Below are 22038 nucleotides of genomic sequence, written 5' to 3' on the forward strand. Positions count from 1 at the left end.
TGTTCACCTTTAGCCCAGAAGGCTGACCGATAGACTGCCTAGTTCCAATACAGATCAACTACATGCTGGTTTCGACATTCTTAAAGGGTCTCATGACTGTCTGTATATCTCACTGATAGTGAATATCGAACTGAATGATAAACAACAGAGAAATCTCCTGAAAGTGGTTTTATGGGTAGAAATGTGAAGAAGACATTTATGACTTAATACTCCCTGCACGTCCCCTCCCCCTTGCATATAACCGCAAGCTTCATACAGCAAAAATGCAGCCACTTCTGCCAAAGGTCCTGTCCCTGTGCTACTTAAGTAAACTTACTAAGTTGCACCACACAAGTCTCAAAATTCTTTCTCGACCTTTGGGCTCCACGACCCCACAACAATATTCCTGTCAACAAGAAGAATAAGGGCTTGTTTTCCAAGCCATCCAACATTGAGGCTTCCAGGACGTGTTCCAGCATGTTCTAGGGGTCCCAGTACCTGATATCTCTGGACCAGTGCAGGACCCTGCCTGACAGGCGTTAATGAATTCACTTCTCAGTCTGCAGACCTGGTGAGGATCCTGGTGTGAAGCTGCCAGCAGCTGAAGTGTGTCAAAATAGACTGTTTACCAAGTTCCCGCAAACGTGCAAACATCCCTAAATCCAGAGGACAGCTCTGAACCGGGAGAAAACAGGTTCTTTCCAGAAAGTTAGTGCCCTTGCCAGAAACTACTAATAGAGGGTTGCTTTTCAGTACCTCACGAGCTGATTAGGAGGTCGATGGGTCCTAATTAGAACGTGAGGTTTATTCATCTGTAAACTTGCAAAAGGAATGCTCTGGAGGGAATCTGAATCAGAAAGAATTGTTTCCCGTTGGCTTGGCTTAACAAAAAAACAAGACAATTTGCCTGTTTCTCCTGGCAGGCAGGTAGACTGGAAGAGAGATTCTTTCCTGATGATCCTTTTCAAATACTTATTAGGCATCAGTACAGGCTTCAGTGATGTAGCAAATCATCTTCTAGGATTTTCAATGAGACAATTATATGAATGCTCACTAAAAGTGCATAATTTGACCGAAGGGCCAGGATATTGAGAACTAAGGTCGGCAAAGCAACTTAGACTCCATTCTTTGCATGGAATGAGAAATCACGATGGGACCGCATGCCTGGTCAGAAAAATCTCGCGTGAACATCACTGAATAAGCATGACATAGGTGCAATTTGCAGTTGGTCCAAAGGTGGAGTTCGTTTGCTATAAACATGAGGTAGTAATAACAGGTTGTGGTAAGGCCAGGCCTCGTTCCACCCACCCCTGCCCCTACTCGGTCAATGCGAATTTATTTACTTTTGCTGTTATGCAAATATGGGGAGGGGGTTCAAAATGTAATAGACTGACCGTCAAAGAGCAACCAACTCCTGTTCTGTACAGACACCCACTAAATGTCATGCAGATTCAGAAAAACAACCCTTGGCTTCTAGGAGTTAACAAGTTAACAATCAACTTTTCATTGCCTAGGCAAAAATTATTTCCATTTCATTACATTCATTTGTTACAGATGCTTACATTTGATTTCTCAAGAGAATAGGAATAAGCCTGCAGAAAACGCTTCGACCTATATTTTCCGAATCCCTATCACCAGCTAATCCCAGACGTCCCCCTTCACAGCTGAACACTTCATCGGTTGTGGTTTTTCTTAAGAAATGTGTAATAAATCCCAAGAATCAGGACTATTTAATACTTAGCCAGACACTTTAATGAAATGCCATCAATTGTATCACCAACCCATCTCCCTGCATGTAGACACCCCAGAACTGCCTTCACCTCCGAACACCCCCAAAATCTGCTCCTGGCAAAGGTTGTCCTGACTGAATGGAAATCAGTCATTGGACAAAAGAGGTGCCAGCAAGAAGGCTCCTGGCCCTAATTTTACTTTTCACACCCCAAAAGAGGAAGGTGGGACTGAGTCTGAGTCTTGACCGAGCAAGAAATGAGAATGAGGCCATGTAGCAGCCATGAGGAAGACCCCCCCCCCAAATCTCCCACTGCCAGTTGCCCAAGGGCCCCAGGGCTGTGCTATGCAATCACTCACCACACTTCCCTGCAGGCCCCCCTCCCCTGGCTGCTTCTGTGGTCACTAGGCACAGCCGGGGTACTAAGGCAGGCCTTTCTGTGGGAAATGCAGGACTCTTCAGGTTCATCACCCAACCTTCCTTGGAAGTGCATTGCCGTGTGGGTCACTTCCTCCCAACCTTCAGTTCTTCCTTCCCTGGGATCAGACTGGCATCAGGGTCTGATGGCTTTTCAAGCCTCTCCTGGCTTCCTCCCCCTTTCTTTCATAGGCATTTCCCCTAATAAATGTCTTGCACGTTTAAGAGATCTTGGGAACTGCTTCTCAGGGGTCACGGACTAAGGTAATCGGGGACCCTCCAGGAGGAGCAGAAAGCAGCTGGGGGAGGAGGGAACAGGGAACATGGTATTGGTGTAAAGACCAAACTCACTTCCTAAAATATGGGCCACAGTCTGTTGCCTTAACAAGGCTCATTCAGTGCTCACAGTGATGTTTTTGTAAGCTCCCTACTTGGCCAGGCTGGACTACATTTCCCAGGATTCCTTTCCTCCCATGTTTCAGGTTAGGACGGGCTCCAAGGGACGTTCTCTCGCGAGAGTTGGAAGGAGGAAAAGCGGCGGCAACCACCTTGTAGCGTGAAAGCACATACTGCTGAGCGACTGACTCGTGCTCCGGTGAGGCTCCTGCAGGGCCCTGTCTTCGCCCTGGACCTGCTTCCTCCAGTTTCTCTGCGCCCTGGGGCGGGTGTATACTTGTGCAACAGTGTGACACAGGGCCTCAGCTTCTGCAGGGTCCCTTCATCAATCACTAAGGTCGAGGGGAAGGAAAAGGGCATGGGTTTCAGTGTGCCCACGTGGTGTTCCGGCTCCTGCTTGCGGGGTTCTAGCCCGCTTTCGTTAGCTTCCGTTCCTGACTGTCTTAGCGATTTCGGGCGCCAACGTTAGTCAGGACAGCCGTGTGGACAGTGCCTAACCAGCTCCCCTGATTGTGCAAGCCCGTTCCTAACAATTCGTACGTATTTTTCTATCGTAGATACGTGTATATACATGGGTGTATGTACTGGATCGTTAAACTCTGAGCGATGCACTCATTGTGTGCCCTCTGGCCAGTTTCCTTCAGGGCAGTGGTACTCGTTAGGGCCTGGAATAGGCACTGGGGCTTCAAAGAAAGCAATGCCAACCCTCTGTGCTGCTGCTTAGACAGACCTGGCCGTCAGCAACGTAAAGGAAGGCGGAACTGTGTTAGGAAGACAAGTGCACCTTCACAGCCCGCCTGGCAGAGGGGCAACGTTCATGATTTGGTTTTTGTGTTTTGAACGAAATGAGATCCAGCTTTTTGCCCTCCCCTCCCTGGCTGGGAGGACATCCCAAAGCCGTTTGGGGGATGCTGACCACCACCACCATTACCACTCCTGCCTCCCCATTGTATAGATCGTGAATCGCAGAGCTTATAGCAACGGAGTGGGACCCGGCCCTTAGTTCACGGTGTTTGCTCTCACTTCCTTTCCTCTTGTTTCCCAGGGCTGAGCCTGATCCTCCGTCATCTGTCAAGCGTAGCTGCCACCAAGAAGCCTCTCAACAGTCCAGGCTGCTTCAGCCTGGGTCACAAGGCTCCGAAGCCAAGAAGTCCAGTGATAAGTTCTAGCCAGCCATATACCACATCATCAGAGGTCGTGACACCTTGAGGCACGTGTGGGGCAGGTACTGTCTCCTCCACTCACAGAACCTTCCATCCTCCAAGTCTCAGAACCCAGTTCTCCTTGGGTCCATCTATGCCTCTGCCCACTCTTTACCTCCTATAACTTTCTGTTATCCAAAATGACAGCCTATATGTCCCCCCACCCCTGCCACCCTGGATTTAGAGAAACCCCCAGGCGGGGGGTGGGGGGGTGTTATCTTTTACTTCCCTCATGATAAATCTGTAAATATATTTCTTTTTAATCTATGGGATTAAGAATCAATACTTTTTATGCTAAGTGAAATAAGTCTGACAGAGAAAGACAAATGCCATATGATCTCACTTATATAGGGACTCTAAAAACAAACAAACAAAAAGAAACCCAGACTCTTAAATACAGAGAATAAAGTGAGGATTAGCAGAAAGAGGCAGGTTAGGGAGGGTGGGATGGAGAATGGGTAAAAGGAGTGAAATAAGCAAAAGGGATTTAGCGGTATGGAAAAATTTAGGATGGGGTGACTGGGTGGTTCAGTTGGTTAAACATCCAACTCTTGATTTCGGCTCAGGTCATGATCTCACAGTCATGAGATCGAGCCCCACATCGGCCTCCATGCTGAGCATGGAGCCTGCTTGGTATTCATTCTCTCTCTCTCTCTCTCAAAATAAATAAATAAACATTAAAAATTTAGGATAACTTTGGTTGGAAGGATAGAAGTAGAAACTAGAGGTATCACAAGGTGAGCTTTTGGGATGCAGACAATGTTACTTCTTGATCTGGGTGATAATTATACAGATGAGTTCACTTAAAATTGATTGAGCTGTATATGATTTATGTGCTTATCACCATGTGTTATACTTCAGTCTTTGAAAGTTTAAAAAAACCCAAATGCTAAAAAGGCATACAGTAAAGGGGCGCCTGGGTGGCTTGGTCGGTTAAGCGTCCGACTTTGGCTCAGGTCATGATCTCACGGTCCGTGAGTTCGAGCCCCGCGTCGGGCTCTGGGCTGACAGCTCAGAGCCTGGAGCCTGTTTCAGATTCTGTGTCTCCCTCTCTCTGACCCTCCCCTGTTAATGCTCTGTCTCTCCCTGTCTCAAAAATAAATAAAATGTTAAAAAAAATTAAAAAAAAAAAAGTCGTACAGTAAAAGAAAAAGAAAAATCCCTTTCCCACACTTGGTGTTCTAGGGCCCATTTCCCCTCCCCAGGTGAATAACGTGTTTAGGAGCTACAGCACCTTGTAAGCATTGGTAGTATTTAGTGCTATTCCACTTCTCCTTCCAGGCACATGGTCTCATGGCATTTCCCAGCCCTTCTGGAAACATAAGGAACTTAAACTGGTTGATTGGGGTTGTGTAACTAGTTGTAGCCAGTAAGTTGTAAGCAGAAATGATGCGTGTCACTTCTGGGCCAGAGTGTTTGACTGCTACAATGAGATCCTGTAGACTTCTCTTTTCCTCCTACCACAGTGACGTGCATGTTTTAGTTAGTGTTCTCCATCTGCTTTGGTCTCCGAGGGATTATGACAAGGAGCCCACTCACAATGGACACAGGTGAGAGGCATGAGCAAGAAATAAATGTTTGATGTTTTAAGCCACTGAGATTTAGGGATTGTTTGATACTGTACTGATTCAGAGTGATACCTCCTGGGAGGTGTGTGTGTGTGTGTGTGTGTGTGTGTGTGTGTGGTCTGTATTTCTCTGAAAAGTACACCAAGACAAGAAAGTTGAAGTAGACACAGAAATATGAGGGGAAATATGCATGTAGGTAATATATCTGTATCTGTTCAGGTATTTTCCACTTTATGGAAACCCAAACTGAAAATTGCTTGCACAGTAAGACTACTGCTAATATAAAAGAGGTATGGTGCTTCTAGGATTGCTTAGTTCAGCTGCTCAACTGTGTCCTCAAAGACCCACATTCTTTTCCCTCTGCCATTCTTGGTGTGCTGACGAACTCCTGTGTCGGCTACAGCAGATTCATGTAATCCGTTCCCTCCCTCTCCCTCTCTCTCCCGCACATACTCTTACCCACATACACACACACGTCCAGAGACAAATAAGAAACTATCCAACAAAATGCTGAGAGTGACAAAAGAAGCAGATCGAGCTTATTGAGGAGAGTATCATTTTAGCAATTCCGTGGTGGTGAGCGGAAGTCTCTTTTAATGGTTGGTATATTTGTTATTGGAGATTTTAATGCAAGAACACCAAAGTGTTCTTTTGGTGGACAACCCCCAGATCAAGGAAGACCTGTGACAACCAAGGAATGACATTTGCTATTTACCGGTACCTTGATGTTGCCCAGTGCTAAGCTCTGTAGTTTTGAGCAAGTTACTGACATCTCTCAAGCTCACTCTTCTTCTCGTGCCCATAAAGGGATTCACAGTTGCACCTCCATCACTGCCCTGCCATGAGGCTTAAGTGAATTAATACATATACAGTACTTAACAGTTTCTGGCACATAGTAAATGCTGCGGAGCCAGGAGCCATTATCATTATAATAGGGCTTTGGGGAGAATTAAATAAGTTAATGCATGCAAAGGACTTGAAATCATGTCTGACATGTAGTAAGTACTCAATAAATCTTTGCGGCTGCTACTACAGCTATTATTATCATAGCTTTAAATAAGAAGATTGTAGAAGTTAAGGAGGGTAAAATAGAGCTAATCCTTTAAAAATGAATTTGTCAGTACGAAGTATCATTGTCATGGTATTGGGGGGTTTTTTGACTGTACAAGGTAATTTTAATAAATCAAGATCATTTTCCTTGGTAAAGGTGAAAATACACTTTTGTTTCTTAGAAGCAGTGTCTACCATATTGTTTCCATAAGAAATAAGAGCTGGAGAAGTTGCTATTCAGAGATCAGGATCAAGAGAGAGATTCTTCAGGATGTTGGAAGAATGTGAACACCAGTATCATTTCTGCTTGTGACATTGATTTGAGTCTTGGTGGGAACTTTTGGCTCCATTCATGCTGACTAGGTCAGCACATGTAAGTACAGTATGCGCTTTCTCAGATGAGTGGCTTTTATATATGCGTGTGTGTGTGTGTGTGTGTGTGTATACACACACTTTGTAAGACAGTGTCTAAAGAATGCCTCAATAGAAGCAGATGCACATTTCCTGTTTTTGAATATGATTCTGAGTGGGCATTAATAAACGCTAACTGGCATTGCTTTCGGGTGTAAAACTAATAATGGAGTTGGATCTGATTAGGAAAATGAAATCAGAGCTCGCAGTGTTCTTGTGTCCCACCCTGAGATAGGTAAAAAAAAAAAAGGGGGGGGGGTGGGGGTCGTCTACCATCCTGTCACCAAAGAATCATTCATTAACCAAATAATGTAACTTAAAATAGGACATGGCATCTAAGGAGTAAACTAGTACAACAAACAAATATACACAAAAACATTTTCTGAGCACTCTGATGTGTTAGCCACTCTCTAGTTTCCCCGGGCTGCTAAGGTTGAGAGTCAGTGTCTCATGGAGCATTGTGGTGGAAAGTGGCAGTGAACTGGTAACAACTATGAAATGGTCCCTTAGAGGTAGGGAGGGCTGTGACTTTGCTTTTATTTTGTTGTTGTCATTTTGTTTTTATTTTTTACTTTGAAATAACTTGAGACTTAAAAGTCTTTAAAAAATAGGAGCACCTGGGTGGCTCAGTCAGTTGAGCAACTGACTTTTGTTCCCCGCTCGGGTCACGATCTCACAGTTCATGAGTTCCAGCCCCATGTTGGGCTCTTTGCTGACAGTGTAGAGCCTGCTTGAGATTCTCTCTCTCCCTCCCTCCCTCTCCCTCTATCCCTCCCTCTCCCTCTCTCCCTCCCTCTCCCTCCCTTTCCCTCCCTCTCCCTCCCTCTCCCTCCCTCCCTCCCTTTCTCCCTTTTTCTCTGCTTCTCTCTCTCTCAAAATAAATACACATTTTAAAAAGTCTTTCAAAAATAGTATAGAAAGTTCACATGCTGCCATTGATCCAGAACTTTCTTTAATGTGAACAAATTATGAGACTGTAGCATAAAATTCTCCATCAAAACCAGGAGATTAACATTAGTACAATGCTATTCACTAAACAACAAACTTTATTCCAATTTCACATACTTTTACATAACAAGAAAAATTGCCAGGGCAAGAACTTGAAGAGCAGATCTAAAGATGAAGGCTGCGTGTATTTGAAACGGTCAGTTTAATGCACTGTTTTCTCTTTCCTTGAAAAATTATCTTTAATACATCTATTATATTGTCCAATTTTTTAAAAAAAACTTTAACTGCCAATATTCTTCTCTTTTCTCTTCAGTAGGCTCTTTCCCAGGGAAATAGGGTTGTTAAATTTAGCAAAACTTAATGCAGGGTACATAGTTAAATTTGAATTTCAGATATGCAGTGAATATGGTTTTTTTGTTTGTGTGTTTGTTTGTTTGTTTTAGTATGACTGTGTCCCATGCAATAGCTGGGACATACTTATGTTTAAAAATTATTCTTATTTCTTGGAAGTTCAAATTTACCTAGGCTTCCTGTATTTTATCTGGCAATCCTACAGGAAAAGAACATAAACATGGAGAGTGGAGCTTAGTGTACTGCACCTGGGAAGGGTGATGATGGCAGGATGTCTTCAAGGTAAGGAGATGCAAAAATTATTTCTCCAACATTCTTGACCATGTTCTACTAAAGGGACAATTTCTCTGTCAGAGAACAGAAAACAGGTGCATGGAAAGGAAACTCATTAAACTATGTCTTAAACTATTTCGAGTTATTTCGGGAAACTGTTTACTGCGGCTGTTACCTGGGCCTGACCCACCTCACCCAGACCTAGTATGTGGGTAAAATAGGGGTGAGTGGGTGGGGCACGTGGACAATAAGCATGGAGGGGCCTGAAAACGCAACGGGAGAAGCAAAAGCCCTCAGTACCGAAAGCAACATAAAGAGACTGGCCTTTTCCCCATATTGCCCTTAAAAGAAATAAAACTGTGGGCCTATTTCAGGTGGTAATAAAACTGAAAATATGCCAACCAGGCCAGTGCCAATTTCCTATAACTGCCTCTAGGACCAACCTAGAATCTAAAACAGACTACTCAAGATTTTTTTCCAGTGAGCTTGCTGCATGCCTAGCTCCAACATAAAATTTCTAGAATCCAAAGCAGTAATTAAAGAAACACCATAAAAAGCATCCTGAGGCTTTCACCAATGGAAAGCCCATAATCTGACAAGTCTCCTTGCCTGGGAAATGTTGGCTGCTGCCTTAGTTAAACTCTTTCACTAGCAATGTGCAGAGTATCTAGCTCGGTGTCAGGGGCCTCTTCCCCTCCTGCTCCAGTCCCCTGCCCAGCCCCTGTACCGCACCGTCTCTACCCTGGATGGGAGCAGCTGGCCAAGCTCAGAAATTGATCAGAGTGCCCTGAGAGGGCCCGTTAGTACCACGTGGAAGCTGCTGTTGTCACCTGAGAGCTGCCCATCATGGGAGCACCATCCCCTTCAGCGTATTTTTAATTTCCAACAAGGACTTTCCTCAGTGTGCTGCTGGTTTTCATTTCTCTGTATAAATCCTCTCTGTTTTTTCCAACTGCTTCTGCTAGTTCCCTTGGAAGGCCTAACTTTTAAGTGATCTGATCCCACCATATGTGTTGACATATGTGGATGGTGCAGGCAGGTCGAGTCTAAGGACCCTGAGGGGGTCTCGCAGGACCAGCCAAGAAGGTCCTTGGCTACACGCAGGATAGAAATCAATCACAAACCAATTGGAAGTGAGAGCAGAGCTTATCGAAGCTATAGAGACATCACAGATACAGACAGTGTCTGGGAGACAGAACGGAAAGAAGTGACAGTCTCATCTTTGCTTGGGGTCTCGGGTTTTTATTGAGGGTTGTGGTCTGGCCTGTGCGTCCTCTTGGGCATCCAGGAACCAGTTAGAACAAGGACAGAGGTCCAGGTGTCCTCCATAAGTCACTTATTCCTTAGAGCCAGGGGTCTTGGCGTCCAGCTGTCTAGCACCGGTGGTCTGGAATATGCGCACGACGGCCTCATCCCATCATTCTTCCCAGTCCTTCCTTCAGTGTTCCCTCTCTTGTGCTGGAAGACTCCAAGGAAATCATCAACTTCTCGTCCCTTACAAGAAGGACGTACTGTCTCTGCACTCTGAGCCATGTGGAAAGTGGGGGTGCAGAGCCCAGCAAGCATAGAGGCAGGAGAAGGAGCAAAAAGCAGATTCTTCTGGACTCTTTCAGTCTTCTTGTCTCACCGACCCCTACCTTTGAGAAGAGTCCTTGAAAAGCATTCCTACTGCCTAGAGGTTCCCAAGGCATTGTGGGTGGTTGAGGGAACATAGGATCTTGAGGCAGAAAACCTGGACCCAAGCACTAGCTTTCTCCCTTACTCCCCACATGACTCTGGGTGACTTACGTGACTCACCTCCTCAGATTTCCTGTGTATCAAGACGGGTATTGTTCTTCTGGCTTCTCTCACAGCCGCGTTATACGGAAGAACTAGAAGGAAACGAGAGTGGTTTATAAACTACAAACCTGCTGTGCTAATAATGGCAAACATTTCTCAGTATTCATCACGTGCTAGGCATTGAGTTTTAGGTGCTTATCTCGTTTAATTTTCACAGTAATCTCACACGCTAAATACTGTTATGCCCATTTTACAGATGATTACACTGAGGCACAGAGAGCTTAAATATCTTGCCAAAGCATCATAGTAAACGGTGGCCTTGGAATTTGAACCCAAGCCATCTGGCAGCCATGCCTACTACGCTGAGAGACTTCCCGGTGTAATTAATGGGTTAAAGTCAATATTAGAAATTGAGGATAAAGGTACTCTTTCCCCGGCATCACTGGTGCCATCACCTTGGGCTCTCCTGTTACCCTTTGCTTCTGTACCTCTAATTGTAGGTCCCATGGTGAGGCTGACTTGGAGGAATCAGAACCACTCCCTGCCTAATAGGTTTTGTCTGTGTCTACCTGTCACATTTTAGGGGACATACCTGGCTAACAGCATATCCCAAATTGCACCCTAATGGGATCTGCCGTGATAGTCCCGCTTTCCTAAGACTGACAACAGAACAGAAACAACTGAAAACATCTATGGCTCTGAACCCTCAGACATGCCACTGTAGCTCAGTTCCATGGGGGATTTCTCAAATGTCCAAACAGTAGAGACACGTTCTTGAGGAAAAGCACTCTCGCGGGTTCTGAAGATCACTTCCTCAGAACCCCAGTTTGAAAAATGCCAGTGTGGGCTAGAGAAAACAACGCTGAGCCCGCACTTAGGAAATCCAGGTTCCCATCCTGCCGCCGCCGTGACCCAGCGAGGGCATTACTGTTGCCTCAACCATAAAATGAGGTAGGCCCAATCAGTGCTTCAGGGGCCACAAGCCCAGTGGGGGCAGGCAGCCACCTACAGGAGTGTCCAGACCTGGTGAAAGGCAGTAGTGAGTCACAACCACCTCAGTTCACTATGGCCTTGAGAGATTGCAGGCACCGTCTGTCCTCACCTTCTGAGTTTTTAAGAGGAGCCTGACGTCCGTGACTTTATACACAAATTTATTGACTCTGGTGTTGGAAATGAGTACAGCAATGTTTAAAACATTGAAGAGCCAAACGAAAAACACCTCCGTGAGCCAGAGAGAGCCCTGGCTGGAAAACTGGGTCGATATTCTAAACAAGATCAAGGTTTTCAAGCTGCTTCCACTGAAGAGTTCCATAGAACTTTCCTAAAGGTTCTCTGGAGGTCGGGGGAGGCCAGCTCTTCCCCAATTTCGACCAGAACAGCTCAAACTGCTTTTTTTTTTTTTTTAATTTTTTTTTAACGTTTTTATTTTATTTTTGAGACAGAGACAGAGCATGAACGGGGGAGGGGCAGAGAGAGAGGGAGACACACAATCCGAAGCAGGCTCCAGGCTCTGAGCCGTCACCCCAGAGCCCGACGCGGGGCTCGAACTCACAGACCGTGAGATCGTGACCTGAGCTGAAGTCGGACGCTTAACTGACTGAGCCACCCAGGCGCCCCTCAAACTGCTTTTTTTAAAAGATGTTTATTTATTTTTGAGAAAGAGAGCGTGCGCACGCGCGTGAGCAGGGAAGGGGCAGAGAGAGAGGGAGACACAGAATCTGAAACAGGCTCCAGGCTCTGAGCTGTCAGTACAGAACCTGATGCGGGGCTCAGAGTCATAGACCACGAGATCTTGACCTGAGCCAAAGTCAGACGTTCAACCTGCTGAGTCACAGGCACCCCCCATCTGCTTTTCTAGTGATATTCCACAGGTTTAAGAATACTTCCACTGCTAACAACTAAAATAGTTAATATTTAACGGCACTTATCTGCCACTTGGTAAGTGTAGATAGAAAAGTCTTGAGGCTGTGCTTTTTAAAACTCTTCAGTGGGTGCAGACGGCTGGAACAAGGAGATGTCATACCTCTTAGAGGCAGTAGCTCACTGGGTATGTGTCTGGACGCCCTGTTTTGGTGGGCTCAGCGTTACTATGCACCACTATATTTCATTACAACTGAAGCAGGAAATACCAGTGTTAGACTGAAAAGCCTGGCTCTCGAAAAATACCGAGTTCAGCCAGCCAGCCTGTTTCAGTTCCAGTCAGGTTCTTTGAGCTTATTTAGCAGCAAATGGCGGTAGTGTTAACTGTCCCGAAAATGGCTCTCTTCAAGGCGATTAGTCTTGAAGGCCATCTCCCCCTGCTTATAAAGCCCTTACTAGACCTTTAACTGCCCATGTGTTTATTCTGTGGAGAAAGAAGCCGGCACGTTCGGGAGAGCATGCGGCAGAGAAGCCAGAAGTGACACAGCGATCTTAGTGTCCAGGAGCCTCCCCTGCAAACGTGGGAGGGAGGTTTCACCACGTGCATTCAGTGGAAAGAACAGAGGGTTGACAGTAACGGCAGACCCAACAGATAAAAACTGCTGTGTGGATGCGGCAGGGAACCAGCGTGTGCCTGCGTGTGTGTATGTGAGTGTGTTAGTTACAGACTTAGCTACCTTTATTCTCTTCGTGATGATCCAAGTGGCTCTACAGTTATTCTACTGCATTATCAAACCCCTAAGCGGAGGGCGGGGGATTATTTAGGATAGGTTCACTAAGTGAACCAAAGTGAATGGAGGAAAGAAATACAAAGATAGGAGCAGAAGAGTCTCTTGAGCATTGCAATGTGATTAGCTTAGTAAGTTTCTCAAAGGGAAATCTGGAGGGTCCATCACAGAAGATCTAGAACGGAGATAAAACCATCTCATGGTACTCCGTTTATAAAGGGCGTTATGTGGGAAATGGGAACAGGAAGCAGAGGACTGTGTGATAATTTCCCGAACCTGCACATGCCTCTAACCCTCATACCCACAAATCTGCAAACCTCACTCAGTGAGATTTCCAGGATTCACTGCACTTCCCATAATACTGCCTTCTTCTCTTGACAGGGAAGATGTGTGGGCTCCATAAATCTTCTTTCGTTTGATCCAGTTTGTGCCATATGTGGCATAAGGTGGACCCTGTTTCAGCCCTGGGCCGGGTCTCCATGCCTTAGCATCTTTCTGTCCGTCTGGCTAAGTAAAGTCTAAAACCTAGGGTGGCACCGATACCACCAAGTTCCCTGGAGGTCTGGCTAGATCATGTTCTCTCTTTTTTTTTTTCCCTCCCCAGAAGAGTTCATATGGATTTGGGAATGGAGACATCGCAATAATGTTCCGCACAGAAATTCTCTCCCACGCCGTAGCGTACTTTTCCATTCTCAAAGGCTTTGAGACTCTGTTGTGCCTCTAAATGAGATCAGTGGCTTGGCCTTTCTTTGCTTTTGATGCAAACCCGTAATTCTGGGTGGGCTGCAAAGCAGGAGGTATGCTTCTCTTTTCTGTTTGGGATGACAAACAGGCATCTCTGTCTGTTTGGGATGACACGAAGGCAGCACCACTAGTGTCATGAACCGGAGCTCAAATGTGAGAAACACCAGTGGCAGTGCTAAGTCAACCCTCCTCTCTCCTGAGTTTCTAGATACGTGTATTTTAAGTGTAAACCTAAGCACGGAAGTTGCTGAGAAAAGCACTGTTACTGAGATGTTTGTTGACAGGCCCCGTATATCAGATGTTCTTCTGCCATTTCATGCAAATTTATGTTTTGACAGGTGCCAATTCATTTAGTTGGCAGGACTTACTCTATTGTTTTTCTCTTCAGTCCTCTTTGAATTTCCTCTCCAAGGTACAGATACCAAGCTGATGTACTAGGTAGATTTGTTGGCCAGAAGTGATCATCAAAAGACAAAATTGACAAGTTCTAAAACAGATCCTAGCTGTCCTTGCACAAGCTAGTCTGTGGTATTTTCTTTTGTAAGGTGGCTTAAATTTAGTTTAATTGTTTAGTTAATTCTTTGTCTTTCCTCTGGTAAATTATTGATTTCTCGGCCTTGAAATGGAGATTCAGATAAATACTTGGCAAAGCAGATCTGATGAGCACATTTGTTTTACCAGAAGGGAAACTTCCATCCTCTCTAATGGCTCTGTGGGCCTCACTCGAGTGTTATTTAAGTAGCCTCTTTGGAGAATCCCAACACTCACTCTCTCCTTGCCTGTAATACCGTGAGGAGAATTCTGTTTCCTTCTTCATGTCAGTATAAGGAGATGAGTTTCGTAGAAGACGACAGTCATTGGGACAAGTCTTGGCCTCCTCACTTGATTTAAAACAAAGATAATGGCTATGTTTCATCAGTAATATCTCCAGAGCCTAAAATGTTCTGAGTTTCCTTTCTAAGGGAGAATGTAGAGAACCCAGCGCCTCCCTCCCCTACTCTTAAAAACTTTTCCTTTGTAAGAAGGTGCTGCCCTTTGCATTCTCCCACTTAACTAACTTCTGTGTGTGAAGCTGGACCCCGAAAGCCTAAGCTACATATGCCCTTCTTGGCTCTCATAATCTTACGGATATTGGGACAAGGTCATTCCTGTGGAACTTTATGGATTTCACATCTCTCAGAACTTGTGCCTTTTATACATTTTACCCTGTCGGTCGATCTCAACCTTTGCTCAAGTTCTTTTGACAGGGTTGTGTGAAGCCTGCCTGCATCCTGTCCTTCTCACCTGATTAATTTGCATAGAACTTGGAGTTGCTCTTAAACTGAGAACATAGATAACTCCCTCGCCCTTGGAAACAATTGTAAACCCTCCTTACAAATTCTCTCTGCCTTCCCTAGGACTGCTAATAAAAGAATTCAGAGGAACTGGTTAACATTCTCCATGTCTCGCAAGGCAGGAAAGCCACACAAGAGAGAGCTCATCTTCATAGGATGTGGTGCATAGGCAGTGGTGTGCTGCCCAGACCCCCTTCCGTGAAGGAAGGCAGGGATTCGTTGGCTGTGGACAACCCCCTTGACTAAGGTCACTCCCCTACCCACATGCCGCGCTGGCTGATGTGGGAGAATAAAGACCAGGTCGTCTCAGCACAACCTGAGACAGTTCTAAATGGCCGTTCTAGCTCCAGCAGTCCACTGGTAGGCTGAGGCTGCTGAGAGGCCTGCATTGCCGTCAGCTTCTCTCTCAGCCCACAGCTGCTTCCTCCCAGATCCCGATCCCAGAGGCAGTTCCTAATGCATGATTGCTAAAGCATCAGAAGTTGATCAAGAAACAGGTCTATAATTTTCACCGGCTCAGAAGCCCCTTGAAGGCAGAGATGGAGCTACTTCAGCTCTGGCCTCTTGACTAGTGCCTGGCAGTCTCGAATGCACTCTAATGACACGTGACAAAATACATGGGAATCAAATCAAAGTGGAGTAGGAAGCATGGTGGATCCTGAACTCTGCCAGGAGCCACCCACATGACTGTTGGAAGCTTTGTTGGGTCTCTGTTTCCTCAGAGGTAAAATGAGGAACTTTAACTGGATCATCTCCACAATCTGTCCTAGCTTTAAAGATTATTGATGTGTGCTTATGACAAATGTTTAGTCACAGAGGTGGATAGAATGGATTAGAGTGACCTCTAATCCATCTCTCTCTCTCTCTTCTCTTTCACATAATGACAGCTGTATACTAACTTGACTTTCCCTAGTACTGCTCTTCCCCCAGCTCTGCAGGAGATGGAAAGGAGCATCCCAGGAGGCAACAACAGAGCTTCATCCTCTATCACCACACCTTTCAAACACATTACCTTGTTCTTTAGTTCAACGTGGAGGCAGAAAGGGACAGAACGTATGTATTATTCTGGCCAAATTTACCAGCCAAAAGGAAACCTGAAAAACACTGAAAGCTTAGCTTCAAAAAGAAGGGATGCCCCTCTCCTTTCAGGAAAGATGATTGACTTTGAAGATGAGCTTTGTCCATTAGTCCAAAAGTCACAAATATTTTCAGGTTTTGTTTTGTTCTAGCTAAATTCCTATACTGGTAAATCTAACTTCTGGTCATGTAACACAGATATAAAACACTTAAGAGTTAGGCAGTCTTTTGATAGAGAATATAAAGTAATTGTCATAAAGATATTCACTGGATTTGAGAAAAGAGTGGAGGGACCTCAGTGACACCTTCAACAAAGAGACAGAAAACATGAAAAAGAACCAATCAGAGGCGAAGAATTCAAGAACTGAAATTAAAAATATACAAGAGGGAATAAATAGTAGACCACAGAAAGCAGAATCGATCAGTGACCTAGAGGACAGAGTAGCGGAAAGCAATCAGGTTGAATGGGAGAAGAGAAAAAAAGAATAATAAAAAATGAAAATAGACTTAGGGAGCTCAACAATGACAGTAAGCATAACAACATTCACATTAGAGGGACCCCAAAAGGAGAAGAGAGAAAGGGGGCAGAAAATTTATTTGAATAAATGATAGCTGAAAACTTCCTGAATCTAGGAAACAGAAATCCAGATCCATGAGGCACAGAGAGCCCCCAACAAAATCAACCCAAGGAAGTCCACATTAAGACACATAATAATTAAAATGGCAGAAAGTAGCGATAAAGAGAGATTTTAAAAGCAACAAGAGAAAAGAAAAGTTAATACTAGGGAAACCCCATAAGGCTACCTACCAGCTGATTTTTCAGCAGAAACTTTACAGGCCAGAAGGGAATGGGATGATGTATTCAAAGTGCTAAAAAAAGCAAGCAAACAAACCCTCTGCAACCAAGAATAGGCTATTCATCAAGGCTATCATTCAGAATAGGAGAGACAAAGAGTGTCCCAGAAAAGGCTTATGGAATTCATCACCACTAAACCAGCATTTTAAGACATGTTAAAGGAAATCCTTTAAGTGGAAAGGAAAGACCATAAGCAGGTGTAACAAAAGTAGGGAGCACAAAAACAATAAAATTAGGTATATCTGTAAATATCAGTCAAGGGATTCACAAAATAAAAAGGTACAAACTATGACACTCTACACCTAAAATGTGATGGAGGGTGGGGAGTAGGAGTAAGAATTTAGTGCTTTTTGAATGGGTTCAAAGTTAAGTAACCATCAAGTTAATATAGACTGTTCTATGCACAAGATGTTATACATAAACCTAATGGTAACCACAAATCAAAACAAATGGTAATAGATATGCAAAAAATTAAAAAGAATTCAAGTATATCACTAAAGAAAGCCAGAAAACTATGAGAGAAGAGAGCAAGAAGGGAATAGAGAAGAACTACAAAAACACGTGTAAAACAAGTAACAAAATGGCAATAGGTACATATCTATCAATAATTACATTGAATGTGAATAGACCAAATACTCCAGTCCAAAGACATAGGGTGACTTAATGGATAAAAAAGCAAGACCTAGGGTACCTGGGTGGCTCAGTCAGTTAAGCATCCGACTTTGTCTTAGGTCATGATCTCGCAGTTAGTGGGTTCAAGTCCTGCAATGGGCTTTGTGCTGTCAGCATGAGGCCTGCTTTGGATCCTCTGTCCCCCCACTCTACCCCTCCCCCACTCGTTCTCTCCTCCGTGTCTCTCTCTCTCTCTCTCTCTCTCTCTCTCTCAGAAATAAACTTAAAAAAAAAAAAGCAAGACCCATTTATATGCTACCTACAAGAGACTCTCTTCAGACCTAAAGGCACATACAGATTTAAAGTGAAGGGATGGAAAAACATTTATCATGCAAATTAAAGCAAAAAAAAAAAAACTGGATAGCAATACTTAGATAAAGAGACAAAGAAAGACACTACATAATCATGAAAGGAACAGTCCAATAAGAATTGTAAATATTTATGTACCCAATGGGAACACCCAAATATATAAAGCAGCTAATAGCAAACATAAAGAAAGTAATGAATAGTAATAAAATAATAGTAAGGGACTTTAACACCCCACTTACACCAATGGATAGATCCTCCAAACAGGAAATCAACAAGGAAACAGTGGATTTGAATAACATATTGGACTAGATGGCTCTAAAAAACGTATTCAGAGCATTCCATTCTAAAACAGCAGAATACCCATTCTTTTCAAGTGCACATGGAACATTCTCCAGAATAGATCACATGTTAGGCCATAAAACAAGTTTCAAAAAATTCAAAAAATTTGAAATATCATACATCCTTTCCAACCACAATACTATGGAACTAGAAATCAACCACAAGAAAAAATCCAGAAACAACAAACACATGGAGGTTAAATAACATGTCACTGAACAGTGAATGAGGTAACTAAGGAATCAAAGAGGAAATCAAAAAATACATGGAGACAATTGAAAAATGAAAATAGGCCAAAATCTTTGGGATGCAGCAATAGCTGTTTTAGGAGGCAATTTTCTAGCAATACAGGCCTACTTCAATAAGCAAGAAAACTTCCAACCTAACCTTACACCTAAAGGAGCTGGAAAAAGAACAAACAAAATGCCAAACTGGTTGAAGGAAGGAAATACAAAGATTAGAGCAGAAATAAGTGAAATAGAAACTAAAAAAAACAATTGAACAGATCAGTGAAACCAGGAACTGGTTCTTTGAAAAGATCAACAAAATTGATAAGCCTTTAGCTAGACTCATTTAAAAGAAAGATTCAAATAAAATCAGGTATGAAAGAAGGGAAATAAAAACAGATACCTCAGGAATACAAAGAATTACAAGAGAATATTATTAAAAAGTGTATTCCAGCAAATTTGACAATTTAGAAAAAATGTATAGATTCCTAGAAACATACAACCTCCCCAAAATGAGGAAGAAATAGAAAGTTTGAACAGACCAGTTACCAGCGATGAAATTGAATCAGGATTCAAAAAACTCCCGACAAGCAGAAGTCCCAGGCCACATGGCTTCACAGGTGAATTCTACCAAATGTTTATTTTTTTTTAAATTTTTTTTTCAACATTTATTTATTTTTTGGGGGACAGAGAGAGACAGAGCATGAACGGGGGAGGGGCAGAGAGAGAGGGAGACACAGAATCGGAAACAGGCTCCAGGCTCTGAGCCATCAGCCCAGAGCCTGACGCGGGGCTTGAACTCACGGACTGCGAGATCGTGACCTGGCTGAAGCCGGACGCTTAACCGACTGCGCCACCCAGGCGCCCCTACCAAATGTTTAAAGAAGAGTTAATACCTATTCTCAAAACTATTCCAAAGAAAAAAAGAAGGGGAAGGATAGCTTTCCAATTCATTCTATGAAGCCAATCTTACCCTGATACCAAAACTGGGTGAAGACACTACACAAAAAGAGAACTAAAGAGCGGTATTTCTAATGAACATAGATTCAGAAACCCTCAACAAAATATTAGCAAACTGCAGACAACAATACATTAAAAACGCATTCACTATAATTAAGTGGGATTTATTCTAAGGATGCAGAGGTAGGTCATTATTCACAAATCGATGGGATACATCACATTAACAAGAGAAAGGATAAAAACCATATATGATCTCTCAATATATGCAGAAAAATCGTTTGGAAAAGTACAACATTCATTTGTGGTAAAAACTCAACAATGTAGGTTTAGAGGGAACATATCTCAACATAATAAGGACCATGTTGAAAAATCTACAGCTAATATCATACTCAATGGTGAAAAACAGAGCTTTTCCACTAAGATCAGGAGTAAGACAAGGATACCCACTCTCACCACTTTTATTCAACATACAACTGGAAGTCATAGCCAGAGGATTCATACAAGAAAAAGAAATAAAAGGCATCCAAATTGGTAAGGAAAAAAATAAAACTTTCACTATTTGCAGATGATATGATACTATATACAGAAAACCCTAGAGACCCCACCAAAAAGCTAGCAGAACTGATAAATGAATTCCGTAAAGCCACAGGATACAAAACCAATGTATATAAATCTATTGCATTTCTGTGTACTAATAATGAAGTAGCAGAACATTGAGAAAACAATCCCATTTACAATTACACCAAAAAGAATAAAATACCTAGGAAGAAACGTAACCAAGAAAATGAAAGACTTGTACTCTGGAAACTATAAAACATTGATGAAAGAAAAGGAACATGACACAAACAAATGGAAATACATTCCGTGCTCATGGATTGGAAGAAGCGATATTGTTAAAATGTCCATACTACCAAAATCAGTCTAAAGATTTAATGCAATCCCTATCAAAATACCAACATTTTCCACGGAACTAGAACAAAAGTAGTCCTAAAATTTGTATGGAACCACAAAAGATCCCAAATAGCCAAAGCAATCTTGGGAAAGAAGAACAAAGCTGGAGGTATCACAATATCAGATTTCAAAATATATTACAAAGCTATAGTAATCAACACAGTATGGTACATTTTTTAATCCTAGCTTCACTCTTGCAATCTGTGTGACTTCAGATGGGCTAATCACCATCTCTAAGCTTTTATTTTCTCACCTGTTAAGGAGGAGTGTAGAGGTAATAATGCATGTATCTGAGAGTATTGTGAGGGATATGTAAAGTGTCTAGCATATAAACATGTAAGGAGGGGCGCCTGGGTGGCGCAGTCGGTTAAGCGTCCGACTTCAGCCAGGTCATGATCTCGCAGTCCGTGAGTTCGAGCCCCGCGTCGGGCTCTGGGCTGATGGCTCAGAGCCTGGAGCCTGTTTCCGATTCTGTGTCTCCCTCTCTCTCTGCCCCTCCCCTGTTCATGCTCTGTCTCTCTCTGTCCCAAAAATAAATAAACGTTGAAAAAAAATTTTTTTTAATAAATAAATAAATAAATAAATAAACAAACAAACAAACATGTAAGGAAAGACTTGATAGAAATTGTTCTTAATCATAGCAAGCTAGGCCACAATGAAATGGTTGATAAAATAGAAACGTCCTGTCTCTGACAATGTCACAAGATATCCCTACCTCCCATCACCCACTGTACCTCTAAGAGCTCTCACCCATTGGAAAAGGTAAAAATGAATTGGGACATCACAACATGGCACTGAAATGGCCTCCTGGCAGAGTCTGAGAGTTTTCTAATTTATTACTCAGCTTCCTGGATTTTTTAGTTGTTTTATCATTTAGTTGCTCCAAGTTTTGTTCTGCCAGTTTATTTCCAGTGAATTTCTCCCAACCGGGGACACGTGGCAGACCCACTCCTATAAGGAGATAACTGATCAGCAATGGGTGTTGGGGCTGGACTACAATTACACCAAGCTTAAAGTGCCTCCTTATTTTTAGATTCCTTAAAGGGACTCTGAAGAATACCCTCTTACAATGAAGAAGACTCTTTGTTGTAATTAATTGGTTCATAACTGTGTTCCCAAAAGATGTAGTGACAAATATCAGGGACATTAAACCCCATTGTTTTAACTGGCCCAGCAGACTTGGCCTATTTTGTCAACTTATTCTTCTGACAATTCCTTCTTTCACAGTTTTCAAATTAAGACCCCAGCTTGACAAGCAATTGTTTGTCAAGCACTCTGCCTTTTATCTTGTGTGACTTACAGTTCATATGCCTATATGGCTTAATACTAACACTAGGTTTTGGGCTAAAAACTTGACATGTTAATCTTTGCCACATCCCTAGCCATTAGTTACTATTATTATCCCCACTTAACAAATGAGGAATCTGCACTTAGCCCCAGGTACATGCAACTTAAGAGACACAGTTGGGTTTTAATCCAGCTCTAACACTACAGCCCAGGGTTACCAACTTGGAGGGCTTCCTGACCTTTTTTGAGACCACCTGTCTGGTAGACTCATGAAATTTATGGACCCCTTCTCAGAATAATGTTTTTGAATTTAAAAAAATAAAAGGAAGAGACAGAGATTTAAAAGAAAGACATTTAAATTTAGTTATCAAAATTAAAAATTTATCATACAATTATTTTATTAATACACTAAACATTATCTAGAGGTAAATCTAATAACTACTTAAATTTTGCAGTGATAGTGCAGTGATTGGGATAAACAATATTTTGAGATAGCTGCAACAACCATAATGTGTTACAAAAGTTATCACTGAT

General features: G+C 43.0%; 1 long non-coding RNA gene across 1 annotated transcript in view; it reads left to right on the top strand.

Moving 5' to 3' along the window:
• Positions 1-6529: 6529 nt before the first annotated feature.
• Positions 6530-22038, top strand: part of LOC121020493 (uncharacterized) — a 32803-nt gene continuing 17294 nt past the window's right edge. Inside the window, exons 1-2 of the long non-coding RNA XR_005786158.1 lie at positions 6530-6714; positions 8257-8333. This is a non-coding gene — a long non-coding RNA (uncharacterized LOC121020493). The remainder of the gene's footprint in view (positions 6715-8256; positions 8334-22038) is intronic.

This window comes from Herpailurus yagouaroundi, unplaced genomic scaffold (genome assembly GCF_014898765.1).
Source record: "Herpailurus yagouaroundi ecotype Mexico unplaced genomic scaffold, PumYag 250, whole genome shotgun sequence".
In the NCBI taxonomy this organism is placed as follows: domain Eukaryota; kingdom Metazoa; phylum Chordata; class Mammalia; order Carnivora; family Felidae; genus Herpailurus; species Herpailurus yagouaroundi.